Genomic DNA, 9,601 nt, shown 5'->3' with positions numbered 1-9,601 from the left:
GTCACTCACCCCGGGGTCCCCGAGCCCCCAGCACCCACGGGCACAGGAAGTCCCGCCCTCCCCTCCCCCAGCCGTCACCCAGGGATCACCGAGCCCCCAGCACCCACGGGCGCAGGAAGTCCCGCCCTTTCTCCCCCCCACCCCAGCCGTCACTCACCCCGGCAGGGCATCCGCGACCCCAGGAGGGCGGCGCCCAGGGCGAGCAGCAGGCCGCGGGGCCCCATGGCCGCCGCCCGTGCCTCGGTTTCCCCCCCCCGCGCTGCACCGGCCGGGGAGACAAGATGGCGCCCGCCCCCCGGCCCCGGGGCATCATGGGGAGGCCCGGCCGGCCCGACCGGTTCCAGGCCCGGGGACGGGGAGAGGCGGGCGGGCCGGGGCAGGCCCGGGGTGCGGCCCGGCGGGTGCTGGGTGCCGAGTCCTCCCGGCCTCCCAGAGTGCATTGCGACACGGGGCCTCGTACAGACGTCTTTATTGATCGTCAAGGCACTGGGGGGTAAACTGAGGCACTGGGGGGTAAACTGAGGCACTGGGGGGTAAACTGAGGCACTGGGGGGTAAACTGAGGCGCTGGGGGGTAAACTGAGGCACGGGGCGTCTTTGGCATCGTGGGAGCTCGGCGGAGGTCGGAGGTCGGAGGGCGGAGGGCGGGACTCGAACCCGGCGCCCCCGGCGCGTCACGTCCTCACTTGGCCAGCAGGGTTTGCTGCGCTGTTTTTTGGGGGGACGGAGGGTGGGGGGCGGGACAGGAAGTCAGTGACTGGGGGTGGGGGCAGACAGGAAGTGGGGGGCCCAGAGGGGGAAGTGGGGGGCCCAGACAGGAAGTGGGGGGCCAGACAGGAAGTGGAGACCCCAGACAGGAGGTGGAGACCCCAGACAGGAAGTGGAGGGCCACAGGAAGTGCAGACCCCAGACAGGAGATGGAGACCCCAGACAGGAAGTGGAGGCGCCAGACAGGAAGTACAGACCCCAGACAGGAAGTGGAGACCCCAGACCAGAAGTGGAGGGCCCTGACCGGAAGTGAAGTCACCAGACAGGAAGTAGAGACCCCAGACAGGAAGTGGAGGGCCCTGACAGGAAGTAAAGGCCCCAGACAGGAAGTAGAGACCCCAGACAGGAAGTGAAGGCCCTACAGGAAGTAGAGACCCCAGACAGGAAGTGGAGGGCCCTGACAGGAAGTGGGGGACCCAGATTAGAACTGAGGGCCCAAGACTGGAAGTGGAGACCCAGACAGGAAGTGGAAGCCCAGACAGGAAGTGGAGACCCATACCGGAAGTGGATGCACCAGACAGGAAGTGGAGGGCCAAGACCAGAAGGGGAGACAGAGACAGGAAGTGGGGCCCCAGACAGGAAGTGGGGGCCCCAGACAGGAAGTGGAAGCCCAGACAGGAAGTGGGGGCCCCAGACCGGAAGCGGAGGCCCCCAGAAGCGGGCGGGGCGAGGGCGGGAGCGCTCACCGGGCCCCGGGTCCCGCGCGCCGATCTCCATCGCCCCCTCTCCTCCTCCGTCCTGGCCTGGAAACCGAGGCACAAGGGGCGGGGGTGGTGGGGTCAGGGGGCGGGGCCTCGCGCAGCCCGCGCGGCACGCGGCCCCGCCCACCGCCCCCGCCGGCGCGCGCTGACCTCCGACCCGGAAGCAGAGCTTCTTCCTCTGGTAGGCGACGAAGCCGGAGACGGCGCCGGCCAGGGCGACCAGCACCGCGCTCACCACGCCGGGGATCACGCCCTGCTGCGCGCCTGCGTGCGTGCGTGCGTGGGGGTCACGCGGGGTCACGCGGGGTCACGGGGGTCAGCCCCCCCGGAAGTCGCCCGTTCCCGGGGCCCGGGAGCCCCCAATGCACCCCGCGCGCCCACAGTGCGTCATGCCGTCACGTCCCCCAGCATGCACCAGGCCTGTGTCCTGACTCCGCCCACATTCTCAGCGCGCATGCGCGAGGGGGCGGGGCCTGGAGACCGGAAGTTGCGCTTCCCTTGACCCCCTGACCCCTCACACATGGCAGGAACGCGTAGTGCGTCATGCCGTCACGTCCCCCAGCATGCACCGGGGCCGGATCCTGACTCCGCCCACCTTCCTAAAGCGCATGCGCGAGGGGGCGGGGCCTGGAAACCGGAAGTTGCGCTTCCCTTGACCCCCTGACCCCTCACACATGGCAGGAACGCGCAGTGCGTCATGCCGTCATGTCCCCCAGCATGCACCAAGCCTAGATCCTGACTCCGCCCACTTTCCCAACACGCATGCGCGAGGGGGCGGGGCCAGGAAACCGGAAGTAGCGCTTCCCCAGGCCCAGGAGCCTCCCATGCACCCAGCACACGCACAGTGCGCCATGCCGTCACGTTCCCCAGCATGCACCAGGCTTGTTTCCTGATTCCGCCCACCCCCCCATCGCGCATGCGCGAGGGGGCGGGGCCTGGAAACCGGAAGTCGCCCTTGCCCAGGCCCCAGAGCCCCCTATGCGGGGCACACGCGCACAGTGCGTCATGCCGTCCTGTCCCCCATCATGCACCGGGCCCGGTTCCTGGCTCCGCCCACCCCCGCAATGCGCATGCGCGAGGGGGCGGCGCCCCGCACCGTCACTCACCGTCCTCTTCCTGGTTCCCAGCCCCTCCTCCTCCTCCACTTCCGGTCCCATCGCCACCTACGGGGGAGGGGAGCGGGGGGCGTCGACATCCGGGACTCTCAGGCCCCGCCCCCTCCCATCCGGGTCCCCCCCAGGGGTAAACTGAGGCACGGCGCACGCACCTGCTCGCCCCGGCACCCCGTCCGCCAGGTCCTGGTCGGAGAAGCCGCCTGGGTGGGGGGGTTGGGGGGGAAAGGGCGGAGGTCACGGCGCGGGTGCTGGGGTGCTCGGTACTCCCCCCTCCCCTCCCCCCTCCACCTCACCTGCGCGGCCGGGTTTGGCGGGGCGGGGCGGGGTCGGGCGCCGCGGGGCGGGGTCGTCTGTGGGGAGGTGGGGGGTGCTGTGCTGAGTACTCCCAACCCACGAGGAGGACTGAGCACCCAGCACCCACCCCGGCCCGGGGGGGACTCAGCACCCAGCACCCAACCAAGGAGGACTCAGCACCCAACCGAGGAGGACTCAGCACCCAGCACCCATCCGAGGAGGACTCAGCACCCAGCACCCAACCAAGGAGGACTCAGCACCCAGCACCCAACCAAGGAGGAGGACTCAGCACCCAGCACCCCGGCCCGGGGGGAGGGGGGGACTCACCGCCGCCTCCGCCCAGCGCGTCCTCCAGGTTGAAGCCGTCCCCGCCCCCACCGCCGCCCCCGCCCCCGCCCCCACCGCCGCCCCCGCCGCCGTCGCCGCCTCCGTCCAGGGCGTCCGAGAGGTCAAAGTCGTCTCCTGCGGAGCGGGGGGGGGGGGGCCACGGGGAGGGGGGGACGGGGGAGAGACGAGGGGGTCACCGAGACGTCACCATGTCGGGGTGACCCCCCCCACCCCCCACGTCCCCCCCTCCGTTCCACGCACTCACCGGCGCCGGGCCTCTTGGGGGCGGCCGTGGGCTTCCGGAACCTTCCCTCTGGGGACGGCAGGGGAGGGAGGAGAGGAGAGGAGTTGGGACCCGGGGTTGCTAAGGGCCTTGGTCGCTAGGGATGCTGGTTGCTAGGGGGAGTCGTTGCTAGGGGCCTTGGTCGCTAGGGATGCTGGTTGCTAGGGGGACTCGTTGCTAGGGCCCTGGTCGCTAGGGATGCTGGTTGCTAGGGGGACTCGTTGCTAGGGGCCTTGGTCGCTAGGGATGCTGGTTGCTAGGGGCCCGGTTGCTAGGGTTCCAGTTGCTAGGGGCCTTGGTTGCTAGGGCCCTGTTTGCTAGGGATGCTGGTTGCTAGGGGGACTCGTTGCTAGGGGCCTTGGTCGCTAGGGATGCTGGTTGCTAGGGGCCCGGTTGCTAGGGTTCCAGTTGCTAGGGGCCTTGGTTGCTAGGGCCCTGTTCGCTAGGGATGCTGGTTGCTAGGGGGACTCGTTGCTCGGGCCCTGGTCGCTAAGGATGCCGGTTGCTAGGGGCCTTGTTTGCTAGGGGCCATGGTTGCTAGGGGCGCCGGTCGCTAGGGATCCTGGTTGCTAGAGACCCTGGCTGCTAGGGGCCATGGTTGCTAGGGACAGTGGTTGCTAGGGGCCTTGGTTACTAGAAGCCGTTGTTGCTAGGGACCTTTGTTGCCTAGGACCCTGGTTGCTAGGGGCTTCGGTTGCTAGGGTCCTTGGTTGCTAGGGCCCTAGTTGCTAGGGATCCTGTTTGCTATGGACCCTGGGTGCCAGGGGCCTTGGATGCTGATAGTGGTTTTAGGGTCCGTGGTTGCTAACGTCCCTCATTGCTAGGGATGACGATTGCTAGAGGTCTTGGTTGTTAGGAGCCCCAGTTGCTAGGGACCCTGGTTGCTAGGGACTCTGGTTGCTAGGGACTCTGGATGCTAGGGGACTCAGTTGCTAGGGGCCCCGGGTTCTAGGGGCCTTGGTTGCTATGGACCTTGGTTGCTAGGGGCCTCGGGTGCTAGGGGCCTTGGTTGCTAGGGGCCTCGGGTGCTAGGGGCCTGGTTTCTAGGGAACTGGTTGCTAGGGGCCCTGTTTGCTATGGGCCCTGGTTGCTAGGGGCCTTTGTTGCTAGGTTCTTTGGTTGCTAGGGGCCTCAGTTGCTAGGGGCCTTGGTTGCTAGGGAGGATGCTGTTTGCTAGGCCCCCTGGTTGCTAGGGACTCTGGTTGCTAGGGTCATTGGTTGCTAGGGGCGCTGGTTGCTAGAGGCCTCGGTTGCTAGGGATGCCTACTGCTAAGGGCCCCGGTTGCTAGGGGCCCAGGATTCCAGGGTCCCCAGTTGCTAGGGGCCTCAGTTATTAGGAGCCCCGGTTGCTAGGGGCCCTGGTTGCTAGGGACTCTGGTTGCTAGGGACTCAGGTTGCTAGAGGCCTCAGGAGCTAGGGGCCTTGGTTGCTAACGTCCCTGCTTGCTAGGGTTGCCGGTTGCTAAGGATGCCCTTCGCTAGGGACCCTGGTTGCTAGGGTCCCCAGTTGCTAGGGGCCTCAGTTATTAGGAGCCCCGGTTGCTAGGGGCCCTGGTTGCTAGGGACTCTGGTTGCTAGGGACTCTGGTTGGTAGAGGCCTCGGGTGCTAGGGGCCTTGGTTGCTAACGTCCCTGCTTGCTAGGGTTGCCGGTTGCTAGGGGCGCTGGTTGCTAGGGAAGATGCCGGTTGCTAAGGATGCCCTTTGCTAGGGACCCTGGTTGCTAGGGGCCCTGTTTGCTAGGGTCCCCAGTTGCTAGGGGCCTCAGTTATTAGGATCCCTGGTTGCTAGGGATGCCGGTTGCTAGGTGTCCCTGTTGCTAGGGATGCTGGTTGCTAGGGGGCCCCGGTTGCTAGGGATGCTGGTTGCTACGTGTCCCTGTTGCTAGGGATGCTGGTTGCTAGGGGCCCTGGTTGCTAGAGGCCTCAGTTGCTAGGTAGGCCCGTTGCTAGGGAGGATGCCGGTTGCTAGGGGACCCGGTTGCTAGGGACTGAGGTTGCTAGCGGGCCCTGGTTGCTAGGGGCCCTGGTTGTTAGGGGCCCCGGTTGCTAGGGGACCCGGTTGCTAGGGACTGAGGTTGCTAGGGGCCTTGTTTGCTAGGGAGGCCCGTTGCTAGGGAGGATGCCAGTTGCTAGGGGCCCCGGTTGCTAGGGAGGATGCCGGTTGCTAGGGGCCCCGGTTGCTAGGGAGGATGCCGGTTGCTAGGGAGGATGCCGGTTGCTAGGGGCCCCGGTTGCTAGGAACTGAGGTTGCTAGGGGCCCTGGTTGCTAGGGACTGAGGTTGCTAGGGGCCTTGTTTGCTAGGGAGGCCCGTTGCTAGGGAGGATGCCGGTTGCTAGGGAGGATGCCGGTTGCTAGGGGCCCCGGTTGCTAGGGGGGAAAACAACAAACCCACCCCGGCCGGCCCCGCCCCTCCCGGGTGATTGACAGCCGCCCCCTCCCCCCTGCGCGGCCTGAGGCCCTGAGGCCCCGCGGGCCCGGCCCCGCCCCTCGCGGGGTTGATTGACAGCGCGGGGCGCGCGGGGGATTCCCGGATGTCAGGGCGGGATCGGAATGCGGGGTCCGGGTGGGGTCTCGGGGGGGGTCACGGGGGGATGGGGGGGGTCGGGGGGGTCGGGGGGTGTCGGGGGGGGTCAGAGGGCGTCTCCCAGCGTGCCCCGCGCTCACCCTGCGCGCCCGCCGCGCCCAGCAGGCCGCCCGCCGTCGCCAGCAGCAGCAGCAGCGGCAGCCGCGACTCCATCATCCGGGGAACTGGAGGGGGCCGGGGGGGGCGGAGCCGGGCCTGGGCGGCGCCCGCGGGGGGGCCTAAGCCACGCCCACCGTCCGCCGGGCCACGCCCACCGCGTCGGGAACGGGCGCCGCGGGGCCTGCGAGGCCCTGGCCACGCCCACCGTCCGCCGGGCCACGCCCCCCGCGTCAATCAAGGCCTAGGAGGCGCCTGCTAGGCCCAGGCCACTCCCCCAAGCGACGCACGCCACGCACGCGGCGTCATTCAAGGCCTAGGAGGCGCCTGCTAGGCCTTGGCCACGCCCCCAAGCGACGCACGCCACGCACGCGGCGTCATTCAAGGCCTAGGAGGCGCCTGCTAGGCCCAGGCCACGCCCCCAAGCGACGCACGCCACGCACGCGGCGTCATTCAAGGCCTAGGAGGCGCCCGCTAGGCCTTGGCCACGCCCCCCGCGTCAATCAAGGCCTAGTAGGCGTCCGGAGGCCCTGGCCACGCCCCCAAGCGACGCACGCCACGCACGCGGCGTCATTCAAGGCTTCGTCGGCGCCCGCTAGGCCCTGGCCACGCCCACCGTGTCATTCAAGGCCTAGGAGGGGCCCGCTAGGCCCTGGCCACGCCCCCCGCGTCAATCAAGGGCTCCGAGGCGCCCTCTAGGCCCTGGCCACGCCCACCACGTCAATCAAGTCCTAGGAGGCGTCCTGAGTCCCTGGCCACGCCCCTCGGTGACGCACGCCACGCACGCGGCGTCATTCAAGGCCTAGGAGGCGCTCGCTAGGCCCTGGCCACGCCCCCCGCGTCAATCAAGGCTTCGTCGGCGCCTGCTAGGCCCAGGCCACGCCCCCCAGGTGACGCACGCCACGCACGCAGCGTCATTCAAGGCCTAGGAGGCGCCCGCTAGGCCCTGGCCACGCCCCCCGCGTCAATCAAGGCCTGGCAGGCCCTGGCCACGCCCCCCACGTCAATCAAACCCCCCATCCCCAATGCAACCCAATGCGCGCGGCATTGCCCCGGCCTTGCACGCTAACTGCCCCGGCCCTGCACCCCCGAACCCCACCCGATGCACCCCGGGGACCCTCCCCTTGCCCCCCAGACGCCCCCGGACCCCGTCGCAGTTGCCCCCGGGTTGCAATCTAATTGCCCCACGTTGCACCTAATTGCCCCGGTTGCATGCTAATTGTCCCGGCATTGCAAGCCAATTGCACCGGGGTTGCACGCCCCTTGCACCCGGCTTCCCGGGTGCACCCCGCTCCCTCCCCCCCCCCCGGCTCCCAGCATCCCCCGCGCCCCCCCCGGCCCCCCCTCCCAGATGTTGCGGCAGCCGTGCGGGTTTCCCGGTGCATTCTGGGGGACCCCGGGGCGAGGTGGCGGCGTCCGGGGCTTCGCGGGGACCCCCGGGGCGGTCCCCGTGTCGCCCCTCCTGCCCCCCGCCCCCCCCCACCCCACCCCGGCCATGCAGGCCCTGATCTCGCCCGTGAGCAAGGCCCTGCTGGTCGCCCTCTTCATCTTCGCCATCCTCCTCATCCTCTACGTCATCCTCTGGTACATCTGCCGCGACGTGGACTGCGACCACGGCCTCTGACGCGGGGCGGGGGGAAACTGAGGCACGCGGGGGGGGGGTGAGTACCGCGACCCCCGACCCCGAAAACCCCGAAAAACCCGGGAAAATGGGAGAAAATGCGGCTTGGGTGCTGTGCACGGTGCTCCCGGGTGCTGTGCACGGTCCTCCTGGGGGTAAACTGAGGCAGGGCAGAGGGTGCAATGACCCCCGACCCCCACGACCCCGGAAACCCCGGAAAAATGGGAGAAAATGCGGCTTGGGTGCTGTGCACGGTGCTCCCGGGGTGCTGTGCATGGTCCTCCTGGGGGTAAACTGAGGCAGGGCGGTGAGTACCGCGACCCCCGACCCCAAAAACCCCGAAAACCCCGGGAAAATGGGAGAAAATGGGGCTTGGGTGCTGTGCACGGTGCTCCCGGGGTGCTGTGCACGGTCCTCCTGGGGGTAAACTGAGGCAGGGCGGTGGGTGCAATGACCCCTGACCCCCCTGACCCTGGAAACCCCGGGAAAATGCGAGAATACGGGGCTTGGGTGCTGTGCACGGTGCTCCCGGGGTGCTGTGCACGGTCCTCCTGGGGGTAAACTGAGGCAGGGCGGTGGGGACCGCGACCCCCGACCCCCCAGACTGACCTGAACCCCACCAGAGTGACCCCTGACCCCATCAGGGTGACCCTTGACCCCACCAGGGTGACTCCTGACCCCACCAGTGACCCCTGACCCCACCAGGCTGACCCCTGACCCCACCAGGCTGACCCCTGACCCCACCCGGGCGACCCCCGACCCCGACCCCTAGTCCCGCCCCCCCCCCATGACACGACTTCCTGTCCCGCAGGGTCACTGGGAGCCACGGATGACCCCAGGATGACCCCCCGGATGACCTCCGACCTCTGACCCCGGCGACCGGAAAGAGGAGCCCCAGAGCCCGGACGCCCGGGTGCGCGCGTCCCGCGGGGGTCATGGGTCGACCCCGCCCGACCCCCCCCTGACCCCTGACCCCCGTCCGTCCGTCCGTCCGTCCGCAGAGATGAATAAATGAAGCCTATTTTTTTGACTCCGTGGTTGTGCGGCTCGAACTCGGGGCCCGGGGCGTCGGGGGCGGGACTCGAACCCGGGGCCTCGGACTCAGGCCTCGAACTCAGGGCCTCGAACTCAGGGCCTGGGCCTCGAACTCAGGCCTCGAACTCAGGGCCTGGGCCTCGAACTCAGGCCTCGAACTCAGGCCTCGAACTCAGGGCCTCGAACTCAGGCCTCGAACTCAGGGCCTGGGACTCAGGGCCTGGGACTCAGGACCTCGAACTCAGGGACTCGAACTCAGGGCCTGGGCCTCGGACTCAGGCCTCGAACTCAGGGCCTCGGACTCAGGCCTCGAACTCAGGCCTCGAACTCAGGGCCTGGGCCTCGAACTCAGAGCCTGGGCCTCGAACTCAGAGCCTGGGCCTCGAACTCAGGCCTCGAACTCAGGCCTCGAACTCAGGCCTCAAACTCAGGGCCTCGGACTCAGGGCCTCGGACTCAGGGCCTCGAACTCAGGCCTCGAACTCAGGCCTCGAACTCAGGGCCTCGAACTCAGGGCCTGGGCCTCGAACTCAGGGCCTGGGCCTCGAACTCAGGCCTCGAACTCAGGCCTCAAACTCAGGGCCTGGGCCTCGAACTCAGGCCTCAAACTCAGGGCCTGGGCCTCGAACTCAGGCCTCGGACTCAGGGCCTCGAACTCAGGCCTCGAACTCAGGGCCTCGAACTCAGGCCTCGAACTCAGGGCCTGGGCCTCGAACTCAGAGCCTGGGCCTCGAACTCAGAGCCTGGGCCTCGAACTCAGGCCTCGAACTCAGGCCTCG

The 9,601-nt window shown here is 68.6% G+C and overlaps 1 long non-coding RNA gene across 1 annotated transcript; it reads right to left on the bottom strand.

Annotated features, from left to right (window-relative positions):
* Nucleotides 1–2,598: 2,598 nt before the first annotated feature.
* LOC125345390 lies at nt 2,599–2,910 on the bottom strand. The gene is made up of 3 exons (XR_007209726.1): nt 2,877–2,910; nt 2,736–2,783; nt 2,599–2,631 (listed from the first exon to the last, which is right to left on the bottom strand). It is a non-coding gene; the product is annotated as an uncharacterized LOC125345390 (long non-coding RNA).
* Between the last annotated feature and the right edge of the window lie 6,691 nt (nt 2,911–9,601).

Source organism: Perognathus longimembris, unplaced genomic scaffold (assembly GCF_023159225.1).
Source record: "Perognathus longimembris pacificus isolate PPM17 unplaced genomic scaffold, ASM2315922v1 HiC_scaffold_56, whole genome shotgun sequence".
NCBI lineage: Eukaryota > Metazoa > Chordata > Mammalia > Rodentia > Heteromyidae > Perognathus > Perognathus longimembris.
Note: the sequence above shows the minus strand (reverse complement) of the source record. Positions and strands in the feature narration are given on the sequence as shown.